This window comes from Lethenteron reissneri, unplaced genomic scaffold (assembly GCF_015708825.2).
Source record: "Lethenteron reissneri isolate LAM-NWPU_2019-01 unplaced genomic scaffold, ASM1570882v1 scaffold_1361, whole genome shotgun sequence".
NCBI classification, from domain to species: domain Eukaryota; kingdom Metazoa; phylum Chordata; class Hyperoartia; order Petromyzontiformes; family Petromyzontidae; genus Lethenteron; species Lethenteron reissneri.
The window spans coordinates 92499-103391 of NW_026891071.1; the positions used below are offsets into that span (position 1 = coordinate 92499).

At 58.2% G+C, this 10893-nt stretch overlaps 1 pseudogene; it reads left to right on the forward strand.

Moving 5' to 3' along the window:
- LOC133362092 (uncharacterized) lies at window positions 1–10524 on the forward strand (annotated as a pseudogene).
- The last annotated feature ends 369 nt before the right edge of the window (window positions 10525–10893 follow it).

Below are 10893 nucleotides of genomic sequence, written 5' to 3' on the forward strand. Positions count from 1 at the left end.
ATGTCCAAGGCACTCTGCGTGTCCGCTCCGCCGGAGAGAATTCGCGAGCGGCTGGAGTTGAGCGTCGCGGCTCTGCGGGAACTGCGGCTCCTGCGGGAGCAGCACGAGGCGACGGTGCGACAGGCGCTCGCCCTGACACCACCGCCCCCGCAGCAGCAGCAGCAACAGCGGCTGCAGCAACAGCGGCAGCAGCAACAGCAGCAGCAACAACAGCGGCAGCAACAGCAGCAACAGCAGCAGCAACAGCAGCAGCAGCAACAGCAACAGCAGCTGCTGCAGCAACATCGGCAGCAACAGCAGCAGCAGCAACAGCAGCAACAGCAGCAGCAACAGCAGCAGCAGCGGCGGTGCTATGGCCGGGGCCCAGGACGGTCGGACGGGAAGGCGGATGATGATCCGGAGGAGGATCAGCCGGTGAGTGAGTGGAGCGAGCGAGTCGGGAAGAAAGAGTGAGAGAGAGCCGTGCGCGCACGCGTGTCGTGACGTGTGTGTGCGGTGTCGTGACGTGTGTGCGGTGTTGTGTGTCGTGTGTGTGCGGTGTTGTGTGTCGTGTGTGCGGTGTTGTGTGACGTGTGTGTGCGGTGTTGCGTGTCGTGTGTGCGGTGTTGCGTGTCGAGTGTGTGGTGTTGTGTGTCGTGTGTGGTGTGTGCGGTGTTGCGTGTCGTGTGTGCGGTGTTGCGTGTCGTGTGTGGTGTGTGCGGTGTTGCGTGTCGTGTGTGTGGTGTTGCGTGTCGTGTGTGGTGTGTGCGGTGTTGCGTGTCGTGTGTGCGGTGTTGCGTGTCGAGTGTGTGGTGTTGTGTCGTGTGTGGTGTGTGCGGTGTTGCGTGTCGTGTGTGCGGTGTTGCGTGTCGTGTGTGGTGTGCGGTGTTGCGTGTCGTGTGTGTGGTGTTGTGTGTCGTGTGTGGTGTGTGCGGTGTTGCGTGTCGTGTGTGCGGTGTTGCGTGTCGTGTGTGGTGTGTGCGGTGTTGCGTGTCGTGTGTGCGGTGTTGCGTGTCGTGTGTGGTGTGTGCGGTGTTGCGTGTCGTGTGTGCGGTGTTGCGTGTCGTGTGTGGTGTGTGCGGTGTTGCGTGTCGTGTGTGTGGTGTTGCGTGTCGTGTGTGGTGTGTGCGGTGTTGCGTGTCGTGTGTGCGGTGTTGCGTGTCGTGTGTGTGGTGTTGTGTGACGTGTGTGTGCGGTGTTGCGTGTCGTGTGTGTGGTGTTGTGTGTCGTGACGTGTGTGCGGTGTTGCGTGTCGTGACGTGTGTGCGGTGTTGCGTGTTGTGTGTGTGCGGTGTTGCGTGACGTGTGTGCGGTGTTGTGTGTCGTGTGTGCGGTGTTGCGTGACGTGTGTGTGCGGTGTTGTGTGACGTGTGTGCGGTGTTGCGTGACGTGTGTGTGGTGTTGTGTGACGTGTGTGCGGTGTTGCGTGACGTGTGTGTGGTGTTGTGTGACGTGTGTGCGGTGTTGCGTGTCGTGTGTGCGGTGTTGCGTGTCGTGTGTGTGCGGTGTTGCGTGACGTGTGTGTGCGGTGTTGCGTGACGTGTGTGCGGTGTTGCGTGACGTGTGTGTGGTGTTGTGTGACGTGTGTGCGGTGTTGCGTGACGTGTGTGCGGTGTTGCGTGTCGTGTGTGTGGTGTTGCGTGACGTGTGTGTGCGGTGTTACGTGTCGTGTGTGCGGTGTTGCGTGACGTGTGTGTGCGGTGTTGCGTGTCGTGTGTGCGGTGTTGCGTGACGTGTGTGTGCGGTGTTGCGTGTCGTGTGTGCGGTGTTGCGTGACGTGTGTGCGGTGTTGTGTGTCGTGTGTGTGGTGTTGTGTGACGTGTGTGCGGTGTTGCGTGTTGTGTGTGCGGTGTTGCGTGACGTGTGTGCGGTGTTGCGTGTCGTGTGTGCGGTGTTGTGTGTCGTGTGTGCGGTGTTGTGTGTCGTGTGTGTGGTGTTGTGTGTCGTGTGTGTGGTGTTGCGTGACGTGTGTGCGGTGTTGCGTGTCGTGTGTGTGGTGTTGTGTGTCGTGTGTGCGGTGTTGCGTGTCGTGTGTGTGGTGTTGTGTGTCGTGTGTGCGGTGTTGCGTGTCGTGTGTGTGGTGTTGTGTGTCGTGTGTGTGGTGTTGCGTGTCGTGTGTGCGGTGTTGCGTGACGTGTGTGCGGTGTTGCGTGACGTGTGTGTGCGGTGTTGCGTGTCGTGTGTGCGGTGTTGTGTGACGTGTGTGTGCGGTGTTGCGTGACGTGTGTGTGCGGTGTTGTGTGACGTGTGTGCGGTGTTGCGTGACGTGTGTGTGCGGTGTTGCGTGACGTGTGTGCGGTGTTGCGTGACGTGTGTGTGGTGTTGTGTGACGTGTGTGCGGTGTTGCGTGTCGTGTGTGCGGTGTTGCGTGTCGTGTGTGTGCGGTGTTGCGTGACGTGTGTGTGCGGTGTTGCGTGACGTGTGTGTGCGGTGTTGTGTGACGTGTGTGCGGTGTTGCGTGACGTGTGTGTGGTGTTGTGTGACGTGTGTGCGGTGTTGCGTGACGTGTGTGCGGTGTTGCGTGTCGTGTGTGCGGTGTTGCGTGACGTGTGTGTGCGGTGTTGCGTGTCGTGTGTGTGCGGTGTTGCGTGACGTGTGTGCGGTGTTGTGTGTCGTGTGTGCGGTGTTGTGTGACGTGTGTGTGCGGTGTTGCGTGACGTGTGTGTGCGGTGTTGCGTGACGTGTGTGCGGTGTTGTGTGTCGTGTGTGCGGTGTTGCGTGACGTGTGTGTGCGGTGTTGTGTGACGTGTGTGCGGTGTTGCGTGACGTGTGTGTGGTGTTGTGTGACGTGTGTGCGGTGTTGCGTGACGTGTGTGTGGTGTTGTGTGACGTGTGTGCGGTGTTGCGTGTCGTGTGTGCGGTGTTGCGTGTCGTGTGTGTGCGGTGTTGCGTGACGTGTGTGTGCGGTGTTGCGTGACGTGTGTGCGGTGTTGCGTGACGTGTGTGTGGTGTTGTGTGACGTGTGTGCGGTGTTGCGTGACGTGTGTGCGGTGTTGCGTGTCGTGTGTGCGGTGTTGCGTGACGTGTGTGTGCGGTGTTGCGTGTCGTGTGTGCGGTGTTGTGTGACGTGTGTGTGCGATGTTGCGTGTCGTGTGTGCGGTGTTGCGTGACGTGTGTGTGTGGTGTTGCGTGTCGTGTGTGCGGTGTTGCGTGACGTGTGTGTGCGGTGTTGCGTGTCGTGTGTGCGGTGTTGCGTGACGTGTGTGCGGTGTTGTGTGTCGTGTGTGCGGTGTTGTGTGACGTGTGTGCGGTGTTGCGTGACGTGTGTGCGGTGTTGCGTGTCGTGTGTGCGGTGTTGCGTGACGTGTGTGTGCGGTGTTGCGTGTCGTGTGTGCGGTGTTGCGTGAAGTGTGTGCGGTTTTGTGTGTCGTGTGTGCGGTGTTGTGTGACGTGTGTGCGGTTTTGTGTGTCGTGTGTGCGGTGTTGCGTGACGTGTGTGCGGTTTTGTGTGTCGTGTGTGCGGTGTTGCGTGACGTGTGTGCGGTGTTGCGTGACGTGTGTGTGGTGTTGCGTGTCGTGTGTGCGGTGTTGCGTGACGTGTGTGCGGTGTTGTGTGTCGTGTGTGCGGTGTTGCGTGACGTGTGTGCGGTGTTGCGTGTCGTGTGTGCGGTGTTGCGTGACGTGTGTGCGGTGTTGCGTGTCGTGTGTGCGGTGTTGCGTGACGTGTGTGCGGTGTTGCGTGACGTGTGTGCGGTGTTGCGTGTCGTGTGTGCGGTGTTGCGTGACGTGTGTGCGGTGTTGCGTGTCGTGTGTGCGGTGTTGCGTGACGTGTGTGCGGTGTTGTGTGTCGTGTGTGCGGTGTTGCGTGACGTGTGTGTGCGGTGTTGCGTGACGTGTGTGCGGTGTTGCGTGACGTGTGTGTGCGGTGTTGCGTGACGTGTGTGCGGTGTTGTGTGACGTGTGTGCGGTGTTGCGTGACGTGTGTGTGCGGTGTTGTGTGACGTGTGTGCGGTGTTGCGTGACGTGTGTGTGCGGTGTTGCGTGACGTGTGTGTGCGGTGTTGCGTGTCGTGTGTGTGCGGTGTTGCGTGACGTGTGTGTGCGGTGTTGCGTGACGTGTGTGCGGTGTTGCGTGGCGTGTCTATGGTGTTGTGTGGCGTGTCGTGTGTGTGCGGTGTTGTGTGACGTGTGTGTGCGGTGTTGCGTGACGTGTGTGTGCGGTGTTGCGTGTCGTGTCTATGGTGTTGTGTGGCGTGTCGTGTGTGTGCGGTGTTGTGTGACGTGTGTGTGCGGTGTTGCGTGTCGTGTGTGTGGTGTTGTGTATCGTGTGTGTGGTGTTGCGTGACGTGTGTGTGCGGTGTTGCGTGTCGTGTCTGTGGTGTTGCGTGTCGTGTGTGTGCGGTGTTGCGTGTCGTGTGTGCGGTGTTGCGTGTTGTGTATCGTGTGTGCGGTGTTGCGTGTTGCGTGTCGTGTCTGTGGTGTTGCGTATCGTGTGTTGCGTGTCGTGTCGTGTGTGCTGCACTATGAACCTGGCGCTCACGGCCAACACCGGTGACGATTATCAGAACCGGCCCTGGGCCTCACCTAGGTCGACTCAGCCTCAAATGAGTACCTGGTGCGGTGTGTGAACATCGCCACTGGGGATACAAAGGCGCCCGGGCGTGGTGCTGGCCACCCACCCCCTCGTGTGCCGTTCTGGCCTTCATAGGTGCTCGCTAACAGCACCCTACAGTCTGTTAAGGCTAGACGGGGGATCTTAGTCTCTTGCAGAGTTGTTGTCATGTTTGTGCAGAGGATACAATGGGAGTGGTGGCGCAGTGCTTAGCGCACTCTACCAGTTCAGATGACGTCTGCGGGCCAGGAATCCCAACTCGGGTGAGCGGATTCGTACAGCGCAGTTGCGCCAACCGCTGCGCCACCGCTCTCCCTTGGAAGGTCGTGTAGGAAGGTCGTGTTTGGAAGGAAGGCCGGGCTCCTACAGGGGCGAGTGTGAGAGGAGAGAGAGGGGGCACGCATATGGCATTGACGCGAGCGTGCGCGCGTGTTGCGCTCGATGCCAACCAATGTCTGCTGCTGGACACGACGAAAGGGCTTCAGCAGAGAGAGAAGAGAAAGTTCGTGTCGTGTCGCTGTTTCCACCTCCTCCGTTGAAGGAACGCAGCGGGTTCACTCTGCGGTCCGTAGCTTGGGTCGCGTGGCTACAACCTCAACGCTGTGGCTTCTCTTGAAGACATCTCCGTGTGTATTTATCTCGACGAGTCTCTGTGCATCTCTGTATACGAGACTCTGCCTGCCACCGTGTGTCTCTGTGGGTTCACTCTGCGGTCCGTAGCTTGGGTCGCGTGGCTACAACCTCAACGCTGTGGCTTCTCTTGAAGACATCTCCGTGTGTATTTATCTCGACGAGTCTCTGTGCATCTCTGTATACGAGACTCTGCCTGCCACCGTGTGTCTCTGTGGGTTAACTCTGCGGTCCGTAGCTTGGGTCGCGTGGCTACAACCTCAACGCCGTGGCTTCTCTTGAAGACATCTCCGTGTGTATTTATCTCGACGAGTCTCTGTGCATCTCTGTATACGAGACTCTGCCTGCCACCGTGTGTTTCTGTGGGTTCACTCTGCGGTCCGTAGCTTGGGTCGCGTGGCTACAACCTCAACGCTGTGGCTTCTCTTGAAGACATCTCCGTGTGTATTTATCTCGACGAGTCTCTGTGCATCTCTGTATACGAGACTCTGCCTGCCACCGTGTGTCTCTGTGGGTTAACTCTGCGGTCCGTAGCTTGGGTCGCGTGGCTACAACCTCAACGCTGTGGCTTCTCTTGAAGACATCTCCGTGTGTATTTATCTCGACGAGTCTCTGTGCATCTCTGTATACGAGACTCTGCCTGCCACCGTGTGTCTCTGTGGGTTCACTCTGCGGTCCATAGCTTGGGTCGCGTGGCTACAACCTCAACGCTGTGGCTTCTCTTGAAGACATCTCCGTGTGTATTTATCTCGACGAGTCTCTGTGCATCTCTGTATACGAGACTCTGCCTGCCACCGTGTGTCTCTGTGGGTTCACTCTGCGGTCCGTAGCTTGGGTCGCGTGGCTACAACCTCAACGCTGTGGCTTCTCTTGAAGACATCTCCGTGTGTATTTATCTCGACGAGTCTCTGTGCATCTCTGTATACGAGACTCTGCCTGCCACCGTGTGTCTCTGTGGGTTCACTCTGCGGTCCGTAGCTTGGGTCGCGTGGCTACAACCTCAACGCTGTGGCTTCTCTTGAAGACATCTCCGTGTGTATTTATCTCGACGAGTCTCTGTGCATCTCTGTATACGAGACTCTGCCTGCCACCGTGTGTCTCTGTGGGTTCACTCTGCGGTCCGTAGCTTGGGTCGCGTGGCTACAACCTCAACGCTGTGGCTTCTCTTGAAGACATCTCCGTGTGTATTTATCTCGACGAGTCTCTGTGCATCTCTGTATACGAGACTCTGCCTGCCACCGTGTGTCTCTGTGGGTTAACTCTGCGGTCCGTAGCTTGGGTCGCGTGGCTACAACCTCAACGCTGTGGCTTCTCTTGAAGACATCTCCGTGTGTATTTATCTCGACGAGTCTCTGTGCATCTCTGTATACGAGACTCTGCCTGCCACCGTGTGTCTCTGTGGGTTCACTCTGCGGTCCGTAGCTTGGGTCGCGTGGCTACAACCTCAACGCTGTGGCTTCTCTTGAAGACATCTCCGTGTGTATTTATCTCGACGAGTCTCTGTGCATCTCTGTATACGAGACTCTGCCTGCCACCGTGTGTCTCTGTGGGTTCACTCTGCGGTCCGTAGCTTGGGTCGCGTGGCTACAACCTCAACGCTGTGGCTTCTCTTGAAGACATCTCCGTGTGTATTTATGGCCACGGTGGGACTATTTGCGGCTTGTATCGTTCGTTTAGCAACCTACGTGGCCAACCGTGTTCATCGGAAGTGCGGACAGTGATGAAATTAAACGGAACCACGGCTTAAGTCGGCTTAACACGTGGCAGGCTTTCGCGACCCAATATCATCCATAATACAGGTTTTTTTGGGGGGTTAGATTGCGTAAATATATGCTGCGTATTTGGAGTTTACGTGGTCGCGTGGATTTATCTCCGCGTCCTCTGTTTTTTTCCCTCCACATTTAGGAGCACGCCTTTAGCGGATTTGCCTCGCCGCTACATTTGCACGTGATGGAGAGGCGACTGCGTCGAGCTATCAGTTGTGGCCAGGTCGTTTCTGTCAAAGAGGCTTACCTGGTAAAACAAATAAAAATGTTAAATTAAGTAAAATAATATTCTTGGTTCTTTCGGTAAAGTCACGTAGAAGGGAAAAAATAAAATAATATAAATATAAAACAATAAAAATTCTCACGACGTTTCGACTGCAACACAAGCAATCATCATTAGGTGATGATTTCCCTTCTACGTGACTTTACCGAAAGAACCAAGAATATGAATCCTGCAGTCACGAAAGCTTTAAATCGAAATCAAATAAATGAAAAAGCAATGAATTAACTTGCATCTTTATTACAATTAATGATGGAAGAATGGCGGCTGCTACGCTATTCCAATGCAACGGGGCCTGACGCTCCACGCGGGGTGAGAGGCTTCGTGATTCCTCCTCCGGAGCGGTGGTCCTGGGCCTCCCCTAGGTCGACTCAGCCTTAAATGGGTACCTGTTGGGGCTGTGTTTAACCTCGGTCTCGGAGACACAAAGGTGGCCGGCCGGTCGTGGCGCTGGCCACCCCCTCGTGTGCCGTGTCGGCCTTCATAGGTGCTACTCGCCAACAGCACATGCACCCGACAGGCTACACGGGGGGGGGGGGGGGATCTTTATCTGGTTGTGTTTGCTGGCAAACAGCGCTTGGTACAGAAAAGTTTCAAACTTGACCTCACTTCGCGTTTAGCTGCCCACCACCAGGTATGGAATTAACCCAGCAGCTGTCCGCCCGCCCGTCCGTGTCTGCGTGTACCCGTCCGTGCGTGTGGCTCGTCCGTCCATCCGTCGGTGCGCGTGTGTGCGCGTGTGTGTGTGCGCGCGTGTGTATGCGTGTGTGTGCGTACCGCCTCCCCGCAGTGTGGAGTGGGCAAGCGGTGCGCTGTGGAGCGGCCTCTGAGCGAGCTGCACATGGACAGCAGCAGAGACAAGTCCGGTGAGCGCCGAGCGCGGGACGTTGACGTGGGCTGAGCTGAGCGTCTGTGTGCCCTGCGTTTTTCGATGTAAAGCTTTCGTGACTGCAGGGATTCATCTTCTTGGTTCTATCGGTAAAGTCACGTAGAAGGAAATAATAAAATAATACAAATAAAACATAATAAAATAATTCTCACGACGTTTCGGCCACAACGCAAGTATCCGTCCTCAGGTGAAGAAACAGACTCTGTCTTCTCAACAGACCTGGTCTTCACCTGAGGACTGCTACTTGCGTTGTGGCCGAAACGTCGTGAGAATATTTTATTATGTTTTATTTTTATTATTTTATTATTTCCTTCTACGTGACTTTACCGAAAGAACCAAGAAGATGTGTGCCCTTCGTTGCTGTTTTGCACTCTCAATCGCCATGACGCCTCCCGTATGTTCGGCAGCCCCAAAGATTTTTCCTCACTGGCCCAGTTTGGTGTTTTTTGGATCCAGCTCACGATGGGCCAACTAGATCGCGCATCGTCACGTCACAACGGCGAGCTACGAGTGCCGCACAGTTTGTCACACAGACTATTGAACTCAACTTAAATGCCATTGGGACCGCATTTGCCAGTAGAAAAATATGATAATTGTTCTTTTACCCATTTATGTGGCAACAAAACTTGTCAGATAAAGGTACAGTGCATACATTATCAGAGTTATGTTTTTTGTTTGCATTACGACTGCAGGTATTGTTGTCTATGCAACATGACTCCTTGTGAAAAAGGTGTCAGTTTTGTTGCCAGATAAAAGGGTAAAAAAAATATCATAAACTTAAATAACTGCCCGTATCCCGAATTTGGCCCGGTGTGTTTACGAATGGCCGGGCCGATGTTAGTCCCAGTCCACCATCACCGAAGACGCCGAATGTTTATTTGTTTATTGACGTAATCACCGTCGCCTTCTCAAGCCCTGGGGCTCTCGACCACCGAAAGCCGGGCCATGTAGGCCTCAGTTGTCGTGTGAGTTCTTCGATCCTTCGGACCGGAGACCACTTGAAGTGGTCTCAGAAGTGGCTCGTGATCATCTCCGCCGCCACCACCACCGCACAGACAACCGGCGCGGCTCCACCTCGTCCGCGTTCCGCATCTCATCTTCCTTCCTCTCGTTCCGCAGACGACCTCGGCGGCGGCTCAGACGCGCGGACGTCCCCGGTCGGGCTCGCCGACCCCGTGACCTCCGCCCCGGGTCGTGACCCCGACCCGCGTTTCCACTGCGACCTGCGCTCGCGGGACGGCTCCGAGGTGTACCGCTACCCGAGCCCGCTGCACGCCGTCGCCATGCAGAGCTCCGCATTCCTGCACCGGCGAGGCGCCGGCGACGACCGCGACGCCGCCGCGTCGCCCGACGGAAAACCTCCTCCGATGAGCGATGGCGCCCGCCGCCACCGTCGCCACGACGACGCCGGCGCGGACGACGAGGTGACCGCGACCGTAGCGGCGCCACTCGGCGCCGACAAGGCGACCGCCTACATCGCCGCGCTGCTGCAGAGGCGCGAGAGGAAGGCGGAGGCTGCCCGCGCCAACCTGAGCGTGCGGTATGAGCCAGCAGTGCCCGTCCCGGCGGCCACGGCGTACGGTGTCGGCGGGCGGGGCGGGCGGCGCGGTGGGCTCGGCGGTGGGCGGCGGCGGCGGTGCGCTGCCCGCGCTGGTGCGGCCCGCGTCCATCGCTCACTATGACACCTCGCGCCGCCACCACGACGACGATGACGACGACGGCCATGACGGCGGTGACGATGCCGAGCGGCGGTGGAGAGCGTCTGGCCCCCACGTCCATCCTGGCGCCGGCGATCGTCGCGGGAAATCGCCAAACCTGCAGCAGCAGCAGCAGTCCACCAACGGGGAGCACGAGTTCCGGCGCCGCGCCCTGACCTCCGTCTCCACGGACCTGCGCCCGCAGCGCGGCGCCGGCCGGTGGAGCGCGGGCGGCCGAGCCGACGGCCGGCGCCCTGGGCTGGCGGCCGGGGCGAGCTGGGCGGGCCCCGGTACCAGCAGCGGGAGGCGCGCAATCTGCAAGCTCGGCCACGGCAGCTGGGCCGGCTCCCTGCACAAGTCGGCGGACCTGCGGGGCGGCCACGGCGACGACGGCGACAGCGCCTCCTCCGACCAACGACGGCACCCGAGGAACGCAGCTCGGTCGTCGTCGCCCAAGGGGCACCGGCTGCGCGAGGGCGTGGAGCTCGTGCGGCAGCGCTTCCGCTTGCCGGGGCGGCGCCGGGGCGCCGGCGGGGAAGGCGCCGGCTCCGAGCCGGACGTGTCGGGCGGTGGACGCCAACTAACGGAACGGGAGGAGGTTGCGGGCGGCTCGTCGGTGTTCGATTGCCGCCGGCGATTGGTGCCGCATCCGTCCGAGATCCGCGGCATCGCGCCGGTGCCGCGGGGACCGGAGCCGATGGATATCGCTGGTGGTGGCTGGTGGAGGTGCCGGTCGGTTCGTGTTGGTAACGGTGATTCCCAGGTCCTGTTCGGACACCACTCGCCACTGACGCTGTCCGTGACCAGGGATCTGACTCGGGTCAGATCCCTGGTCACAGTGCGCTGACTGCTGTGTGGGGGGGGTTCACAAAGCCATCGATATCTCACGCGCGTGATCCCGCGTGTGTTTCATGAGCCTTCACAATCGACGTTGAGCCATTGGTCCGTATCGTTTTTACCTGTTACAGCTCCTCCGGGAAAGTTCGATCATCAAAATAATAATCATCACCAGGTGTTCGTTTTAGCGGCGAGCCCTTTGTGTGTGTCGTTCAACGACTTTGTCTTGTGCGGTCTCTAGCTCTGGCCACACACGCAACAGGC